This window comes from Balaenoptera borealis, assembly GCF_965194805.1.
Source record: "Balaenoptera borealis genome assembly, chromosome: 6".
Taxonomy (NCBI): domain Eukaryota; kingdom Metazoa; phylum Chordata; class Mammalia; order Artiodactyla; family Balaenopteridae; genus Balaenoptera; species Balaenoptera borealis.
The window spans coordinates 23882245-23892080 of record NC_138863.1 but is presented as its reverse complement, the minus strand read 5'-3'; the positions used below and the strand labels follow the sequence as shown (position 1 = coordinate 23892080).

The window sequence follows — 9836 nt, the reverse complement described above, 5'->3', positions numbered from 1 at the left end:
TGCTTTGTAATATTTGGGCTCAGGCCTGTCTTTCTAATCTCAGATTTTTATTTCTTTGAGGAGGGAGCACAAACATTTATTTATCTGTGCCTCTTGCCCATCTCAAGAAAGTTTTATCTCCTCTTTATCTATGTCATTTCTTTTATTTAGTTAATAAATGAAATTTATTGATATTTAATTGGAAATTTTTATTCCATGATACTTTGATGCCAACATCTAATCCAATCTACTATTGGACAAAGGGAAGTAAGAAAATAAAGCAGTGTCATACCCCAAGCTTCAAAGCTAAGAGGAAGACAAAACAATTGGATTACAGACCCAAAATAGACACACACACATGCACATGCACACACACACACATACCCACATGCAAAATAGCCTATGACCTTTATTTTTTTTCTTTTTCTTTCTTTCTTTTTAAACTAGTGTATTCATATAACTGAAGGACAGGGAGGTATTTGGAGGATCAGAAGGTTGAAAAGACCACTAGGATAAGAAATAATTTTCTGTTAACATAATATGCTAACAAGTTGTTGGTTTAACTTTCTAATCATAGATGCATAGAGTCAGACAATGTAATGAGGTGAAAATTACCTTAACTTTTCCTGCCACCAATACCATCTTAACAGAAACATCTTAGCAAGGTGAAGTTAATTGTACAAGATCATATACCTATTTCCAGAATGAAAAAGTTAAGTGGATGGAATTCAGCTCAAGAACAAGAACAATTTACTTTCCTCTTACTCATGGTAACACTGAAATTAAAAAAAAAAATTTAATTAGCAGTACTGGAATACAAAACAGAAATCCTGATGACAGTTTAAGAAAATACTAGAAGAGAAATAGCAGACAGGATCTGACCATTGGAAAAACTATAGCAGAGAAACTATGGCCCCAAGTTCCCTAAGTAGAGGGGAGAAGAGCTCTGATGCATTAGTGGACTGGCTGCTGAATTCTGAGTGGCTAGGGGATCCATTTGGTGCTCACACACGGGCAATCTGGAATTGTCGGGGGGAATGAATGCCCTAGGCAGTGAATGAACTTTTGACCTACGGGAGATATGAACTGGAAGATACATTTTTCTCCTCTCATCCTGAGGAAAGCTGTCCTGAAACGGAGAAGTTTATACAATCTTTGGAAAGATGATCCCGTGAGATCACACTATGAGTTGCAACTGACACCCACAGTGGCCACAGTGGCCAGTCCAGTGATGCATCCCATCATGTCTGTTCTCCTTTCTTCCCTCATTCTTACTCCTCTGTGAATACACTTGCTAATAAATTGGCACATCAGCTTTTTCTTTGTTTTCTAGAGAACTTGGTCTAAAGTAAGATGCTTATTATATAATGTTACATGAAAAAGTTACATGAAAAAGTAAGTTACAGAATAATATGGAGAATGACAAATTTTATGTAACAAAACGTATATATACATATCTAAACATATTTTTGTCAAGGTATAAAAAGAGGTCTGAATCAACACATAATAAATTTTTGAGAATGTGTAGGAGTAAAGAAAAGACTTTGAATATATATTTTACTTCTCTATTTAAAAGTTTTTAAGGTCATCTATTATATTTGTAATTTCAAAGAACACTAAAAAGTAAAATATTATAAAATAAGCTATGTGATGGTGTAATACTTCAAACTGAACATGTTTCAGATTTTTATATTACTGATAAAGAATCTTAGGCATTGGAAAAATAACAGTTGAAAAATGGTCATATTGGAAAATGAGTTAAAGAAAGTAAATGTTCACATCTTTTCTAACTGCTTTAACATTCACTGGTGCTAAACTGAAATTTTTCTGTACTTCTGGTAGGGAATACAACACAAAGCAATGTCTTTCAAGGTTGTATTTATACAACACAAAAGGAAGTGCAAACCTGTCAATTAGCTGAATTTTTTAAAAAATCAATGTGAATAAACAAGTAGATGAAAACTCTTCTTAAAAATTTAACTGGCTAAATGACAATATTTATTTCACTTGTGCTCTGAAGACAGACAAGCTCTTTATATTTACAACAACAACAAAAAATAGCTCCTTAAGAAAAAAACGAGACTGATCTCTTTCCTCTAATTTTATTAGATTAAAAATTTAGTTTCCTGTAATTAGTATTTGGGCATATAAAAGCTACAGTGATATTCTAATAAATATAATACTTCTTTAGCCATACATATGTGTTTTTAAGATGTAGTATAAGGGCCTTTTTAAGATATCACCAAAACTTGGTTTAAAAGTTTTTTTCTCCATTTTATGCTGAAAGTGGGAAAATCTCTCCCAAAGAAAGGGTAGCATGTCCATGAAGTAATAGCAATATTAACAGAAGGTGATTATGTAAGTTATTCTAAATTGACTTTAGTTCCATTATGTAGTTATCATATTTAAAATGCAATATAGAAATAACCACTTTGTTTTTATAAAATAACACAAAATTTCAGTTAATTCTTATATGCAGTACTGAATAATTTCTATTTGCTTTCTTGGCAGTGAAAAAAAAGTATTGGTTTTAGGGGTTCAAAAGTAAATTGCTAAACCAATGTAAACTATACTTTTGTTTGTAGTGAAGGTAAAAGACTTTGAAGATCCCACTGATAATTCTGTAAAATATGAGGAGAAATTACCAAACCAGGTGATTTCTTGCCATATATATATATATATATATATATATATATATATATATATATATAAAATAAGAAGTATAGAGGCTCCAAAATAAGCTATTTCACATGAAAGTCTTCATGGCTGATAAATATGACTATCATAGGTATATTTTAAGAGGGGATTGTTTATTAACCTGTTTTAAAAAAAAAAGGTTAAAAATAGGTCTGGGAAGTTTGCATCCCCAGCCAAGGATCTAGAGGGAGAGGATTTATTCAGCAGGAAGCCCACATCCCTAATCAAGGATGAAGAGGCTCAGGTTGCACTGGCTAGAAGCTCACATCCATGCTTAAAGATGAAGGAGGCCTGCATTATACAACTTCAAGCGTATATCCATATCCAAGTGCAGAAGAGACCAGGGTTCATGCAACCAGAAAGGTCATACCCAGGATGTTCATATCTACATCCTAAAGAAGGAAACTGGCCACTCATTCATTGCTCCTGGGAATGTGGAATGGTACAGCCACTTTGGAAAGCAGTCTGGGCATTTCTGAAAGCACTAAATTTGCACCCATCACACAAACCAGCAATCACAGTTCAGGGCTCATCCCAGAGAAATGAAAATCTAGGTTCTCACAAAATCCTGTACAGTAATGTTCGCAGCAGCATGATTTGTAATAGCCAAAAACTGGAAACAACCCAACATCCTTTCGGGTGAATGGTTAAAGTGACTGTGCCTGTAGTATGTCCATATCACAGACTAGTACTCAGCGAATAAAAAGGGAACAGAGTATTGACACATTTGTACCACTGGAAAACTAATTTTCTAATGAAGAAAACAGTATAGGGTTTATAAAGTGGACACAGTGGATGAACACCAGAGAATGAAGTCGAGGGAAAAAGTTAATTCCCCAGAGTTATATTCTGTACAATCTATTTATATAGAATTCTCGAAATGCGGGACAGTTTAGCAATTACCAGGCATTAGGGGAATGGCGCAGGAGGAGTTACCCATGGGGGAAAGTGGGTAAAGGGTATACGAAAATCTCTCTGTATTATTTCTTACAAGTGCATGAGAATCCACAATGAGGTGACAATAAGTAGTTTAATTAAAAGAAAAAAATGAGAGTTGAACCCTCTACTATTTGCACTAGACCCGAGTATTCTGCCAATCATTGCTTGTAAATCCTGGCTGTAGATCAGTCCCCAGCGAGATTTCTCCCGCTGGGAATGGCGTCTCTCCCCTAGTGGAGACATTCCCCAAATGCCTCTAGCAAAGGAGGTGGCAGTACAAAAGGCGAACCAAGCCAGCAATAAAGAAATTCTCAAGTAGAGGTGGGAACGCACACAGGAAGCAAGAGCCAGGGGCAAAAAGAGGCAATCCCAGATGCGCCCCATTATTGAGATACTGGTAAAACAAAGAAGGGACAGTGGACTGGATGTGCCCAGAAGTGCAGCGTAATAGCAGTCCAAGCCCGAGATATTAGAAAGCAGGCACGGATCCGTTGAAAGAGAACACTCACTGCAGCTGAGCGGGGCAGGTTCCCGCGGGGGTCCTGCGCCTCGCCTCCGCCAAGTGGAGCCTGGGCCCCGCCCAGGCGCCTCCGCGGGTCAGAGGTCACATCCCGGGCCAAAGTCAGTTTTGGCTGAGGCGGACTTCAGGGCGCCAACGCGCTGCCTCCTTTCTCCTCGCTGCCCGGGACCCCCGCGCGGGCAGTAACGCCCGCGCCCAACTGCGCACCGCCCTCTCTTTCCCGTGCACTTCTGCCCTTCCCCAGAGCTCTCCTCCGACCTGCCCGAGGAAAGGCAGGAGCTAGGCCTCCCGCCTGCCCTCCCCCACCATGGCCCACCTGCGGGCTTGCGAAGTCCGGCAGCTGCTGCGCAACAAGTTTGTGGTCGTCATGGGGAACCCCATGCAGAGGGCCGTGTACAAGGACCTGGTGCTCCTGCTGCAGAAGGACTGCCTGCTCTCTTCCAGCCGACTGAAGGCCAAGGGCGAGCTGAGCTTCAAGCGCGATGTGCCGCGGGAGGGCGGCAGGTGGGAACGCCTGCACAGCTGCACGCACTGCCGCGACGTCCGCCGGTTCTGCTCCGGCCACCACCTGGTGCGTTTCTACGTCCTCACGCATGCGTACTCCCCGTACGTAAAGACGTCCTGGAACACCTGCGGCGGGGCGAGCACACCGCGCACGTGGTGGTCATGAACTCCTGCCTCTGGGACCTCTCCAGGTACGGCCAGGATTTCCCGAGGAGTTACCTGGAGGGCTTAGAGAGCCTGTTCGGGCGCCTGGACAAAGTGCTGCCCGAGGCCTGCCTCCTGGTGTGGAACACGGCCCTACCGGTGGCGGAGGTCGTCTCCGGGGCTTCCTCCTGCCGGAGGACCTATTCCGAGGTGCGCGCCTGCGGGAAGAAGTGATAGAGGCCAACTTCTACAGCTCGGCGGAGGCCAGCAGGTACGGCTTTGACATGCTGGACCTGCATTTCCACTTCCGGCATGCGGGACAGCACCGGCAGCGAGACGCCGTGCACTGGGACAGGCGCGCACATTGCCACCTCTCTCAGCTGCTGCTGGCGCGTCTGGCCGACGCCTGGGACGTGGACCGCCCCTGCCGCCACCCCGTGGGCAGGTGGATCAGGGATGGTCCCACCAGGGGACTTCCAGGCCCGGTGGATGGTAGGCAGCCCCAGGACAGCAGAGGTGACCCGGGCGAACAGCCCTTGTCCTGGTTCCCAGCCACGTCCGCATGCCTCCGCGGCGACCTTCGGAACCCTTTACCCGGGCGCGACCTCCGTTCCAGCCCTACCGCCAAGGCACCTGTGTGCCCTACCACCCATCTTCACAGCGCGGGCAATTCTCCAGTGATTCTTCAGCACGCCAGGTCAGATACACACTGGCGAAGCAAACTCGATGATTGGCCGGGAGACACGTCTGGGCCGATTCTTAGAACCTCTACCCAACATCGGAGCAGAAGGTCGCCTCCCTACCCTCCCCGGTGCCCCAGCGGGCCACGCAGACGCCAGCGAAGGCGCACCAACAGACGGACCCAAGCACACCCAGAGGTAAGACCCCAGTAGCCAGACCTGGACCTGGGCTGCTTCCCAACGTAGTCAATAGGCTGGACAGACTGCCCGACTTCTCTCACTCAGGCGTGGCCTTCAGCAACCCTGCGATGGTGAGGACTCCTTCACCCTCTTACTTTCACCCATCAGCAACCTCACACATTCTTCTTTGCCAGAGCCTTCATCCCACTTCTTGGTGAGGGGGCAAGAACCCAGACCATCACACCATTCTCCTCTTAACGTTTGTGCAGAAATGAGCTCTAAATGAAAAAGTACACACACGGTTAAGCCTTGCCTAAATATAAGTCTTCCGACAGTATTCTCCCTAGACATTTTTCCTGAAAAGAAAAAGGGAAAAATTTTGAACCTTAACACTTACCAAAACGTTTCTAGTGACTTCAGTATCACCATTAGTTTTTACATACATTTATAGAACTTACTCCCCAAAGCTTTCACTACAAATTGTCTTGCACATTCCTTAATTAAATTTATTTGTGCTTCAACATAATATTTATCCTTAAAAATGTATTCCATTTACTAACACAAGAGTTTTTATTTTCTGTTAGAGACATATTTTCTACTCTTGAGCTCATCAAATACCTAGCATATTTTTAAAAATAGACTTCATTTTTTTAGAGCAATTGTAGATTCATAGCAAAATTGAGAGGAAAGTAGAGAGTTCTCATATGCTTCCCATACACAGCCTCCCCCAGTATCAATATCCCACACCAAAGTTGTACATTTGTTTACCTTCAGTGAAACTACACTGATGCATCATTTCACCCAAAGTCCATTTTTCACGTTAGGGTTCACTGTTGGTGTTGTACATTCTATGGTTTTTGACGGATGTACAATGACATGTATAGTATCATAGAGAATAGTTTTATTGCCCTAAAATTCCTGTCTGCTCCTCTTCTTCATTCCTCCGCCATCCAACCCCTCGCAACCACCCATCCGTAATGGTCTCCAGAGTTTTGTGTTTCCTAGAATGTTATATAGTTTGAATCATACAGTAAGTAGCCTTTTTAGATTGGCTTCTTTTACTCAGTAATTTGCCTTTAAGGTTCTTCCATGTCCTTTCATGGCTTGATAGCTCAGTTGTTTTTAGTGGTGAAAAGTATTCTGTTGTCTGAATGTACCACTGTTTATCCAGTCACCTGCTGAAGGACATCTTAGTTGCTGCCAAGTTTTGGAAGTTACGAATAAAGCTGCTTTAAACATTCATGTGCAGGTTTTTGTGTGGATATAGGTTTTCAACTCCTTTGAGTAAATATCAAGGAATGCAGTTGGTGGATCATATGGTGAGAGTATGTTTAGTTTTGTAAGAAAATGCCAAACTACCTTCCAAAATGACTCTACCATTTTGCATCCCATCAGCAACTAATAAGAGTTCCTGTTGTTCTACATCCTCGCCAACATTTGGTGTTGTCAGTGTTTTGGATTTTCACCATTCTAATAAGCACAAGGTATCTTGTTGTTTCAGTCTGCACTTCCCTAAGGACATTATATTGAGCATCTTTTCATAAGCTTATTTGCCATCTGTATATATTCTTTGATGAAGTGTGCATTTTTAACCAGTTGTTTCTTATTGAGTCTTAAGATTTCTTTGTATATTTTGGATAACAGTATTTAATCATATGTCTTTTAGAAGTAGCTCCCAGTCTGTGGCTTATCTTCTCATTCTCTTGGTGGTGTCTGTTGCAGAGGAGAAGTTTTTAATTTTGAGGAAGTCCAACATATCAGTTTCTTTCATGGATTGTGCCGTTTGTGTTGTATCTAAAAATTTATCACCAAACCCAAGGTCATCTAGATTTTCTCTTGTGTTATGTTCTAGGAGTGTTTTAGTTTTGCATTTTACAGTTAGGTCTACGATCCATTTTGAGTTAATATTTGTGAAGTGTATAAAGTCTGTGTCTGGATTCATTTTTTTTGCATGTGGATCCAGTTCTTCTCACACCATTTGTTGCCTGAAGTGTCTGTCCTCCAACTTTTTTTTCTCCTTTAATGTTGTATTGGCTATTCTTATTCTTTTGTCTTTTTATGTAAACTTTAGAATCAGTTTTTCAGTAGCCACAAATAGCTTGCTGGGATTTTCATTAGGATTACAATGAATCTATATCAGGTTGGGAAGAATTGATATCTTGACAGTAGTCTGTCTTCCTATCCATGAATGTGGAATATCTCTCCATTTATTTAGTTCTTTGATTTCTTTCATCAAGATTTCATAGTTTTCCTCCTGTAAATATCTTGTACATATTTTTTTATGTTTATACTATGTCATTTAGGGGGTGTTAATGTGAATGGCATTGCGTTTTTTATTTCAAGTTACAATTTTTTATTGCCCGTATATAAGAAAGCAATTGACTTTTGTATATTTATCTTATATCCTACAACCTTACTATAATTGCTTCTTGGTTCCAGGAGTATTTTTTTTGATTCTCTCAGATTTTCTACAGACAGTTATGTCATCTGTTAACAAGTACAGTTTATTTCTTCCTTCCCAATTTGTATATGATATATTTCCTTTTCTTGTTTTGTAGCATAAGCTAGGACTTCCAGTATGATGTTGAAAAGGAGTGGCTAGAGGGGATATCCTTGCCTTTCTCCTGATCTTGGGGAGAAAGCTTATAGTTTCTCAACATTAAGTAAGATGTTAACTGTAGATTTTTGTGTATGTTTTTAATTAAGTTGAGGATGGTCTCCTCAACTTCTGGTTTGCTAAGTTTTCATCATGAATGGGACTGGATTTTGTAAAAGGCGTTCTCCACATCTACTAATATGATTATGTGATTTTTCTTCTTGTTGATGTGATGGATTATGTTAATTTGATTTTTGGATGTTGAACCAGCTTTGCATCTAGAATAAATCCCACTTGGTCATAGTGTAAAATTCTTTTTATACATTGTCAATTTGATTTGCTAATATTTTGTTGAGGATTATTGCATCTATATTCTTGGAAGATATTTGTCTCTAATTTTCTATTATTGTAATGTTTTTGTCTGGTTTGGTATTAGAGGAATGCTGGCCTTATAGAATGAGGCCATCTACTTCTATCTTCCAGAAGAAATTCTAGACAACGAGTATAATTTCTTCCCTAAACGTTTGGTAGAATTCACCAGTGATCTCATCTGGGCCTGGTGCTTTCTGTTTTGGAAGGTTATTAATTATTGACTCAATTTCTTTTATAAATCTAGGCCTATTCAGATTGTCTATTTTGTCTTCTGTGAATGTTGACAGATTGCATCTTTCAAGAAATTGGTCCATTTCATCTAGATTAACAAATTTGTGGGTGTAGAGTTGTTCATAATGTTCCTTAATTATTCTAATTCTTTTAATGTCCATGAGGTCTGTAGTGATGCCCCCCTTTCATTTTTGTTATTAGTAATTTTTGTCCTCTCTCTTCTTTTAGTTTTCCAGGCTATTGTTGATCTTTTCAAAGAACCAGCTTTTGGTTCCATTGATTTTCTATATGGATTTTCTATTTTCAATTTCTTTGATTTTTGCTCTAATTTTTATTTTATTTTTTATTATTTTATTATTTATTTTTATTATTTCTCATTTAGATTTAATTTCCTTTTATTTTTCTAGTTCTCTAAGGTAAAAGCCTCGATTATTGATTATTAGATCTTTCTTCTTTTTTAATACTTGCAATCAATGCTATAAATTTCACTTTAAGCACTGTTTTCACTGCATCCCCCAAATTTTGATAAATTGTATTTTCATTTTCATTTAGTTAAAATATTTTAAAATTTCTCTTGAGATTTGTTCTTTGAGCCATGTATTATTTAGTAATGTGCTGTTTAATCTCCAACTATTTGGGGATTTTTCAGCTATCTTTCTGTAATTGATTTCTAGAATAATTCCACTATAGTCTGAGAGCAGACGTTGTATGCTTTCTATCCTTTCGAATTTGTTAAGGTGTATTTTTATGGGTCAGAATGTGGTCTATCTTGGTGAATGTTCCATGTGAGCTTAATAAGAATGTTTATTCTGCTCTTGTTGAATGAAGTATTCTGTACATGGCATTTATATTCAGTTATTTTATGGTTCTGTGGAGTTCAACTATGGTATACTTAGTTTCTGCTTGCTGGATCTGTCCATTACTGATAGAAGGTCTTGAAGTTTCCAACTATGATGGTGGATTCATCTGTTTCTTCTTGCAGTTCTACCAGTTT

At 39.8% G+C, this 9836-nt stretch overlaps 1 pseudogene across 1 annotated transcript; it reads left to right on the top strand.

Moving 5' to 3' along the window:
* Positions 1 to 4438: 4438 nt before the first annotated feature.
* On the top strand, positions 4439 to 5676 carry LOC309630926 (PC-esterase domain-containing protein 1B pseudogene; annotated as a pseudogene). Its single transcript has one exon. The product of its transcript is annotated as a PC-esterase domain-containing protein 1B pseudogene (transcript).
* The last annotated feature ends 4160 nt before the right edge of the window (positions 5677 to 9836 follow it).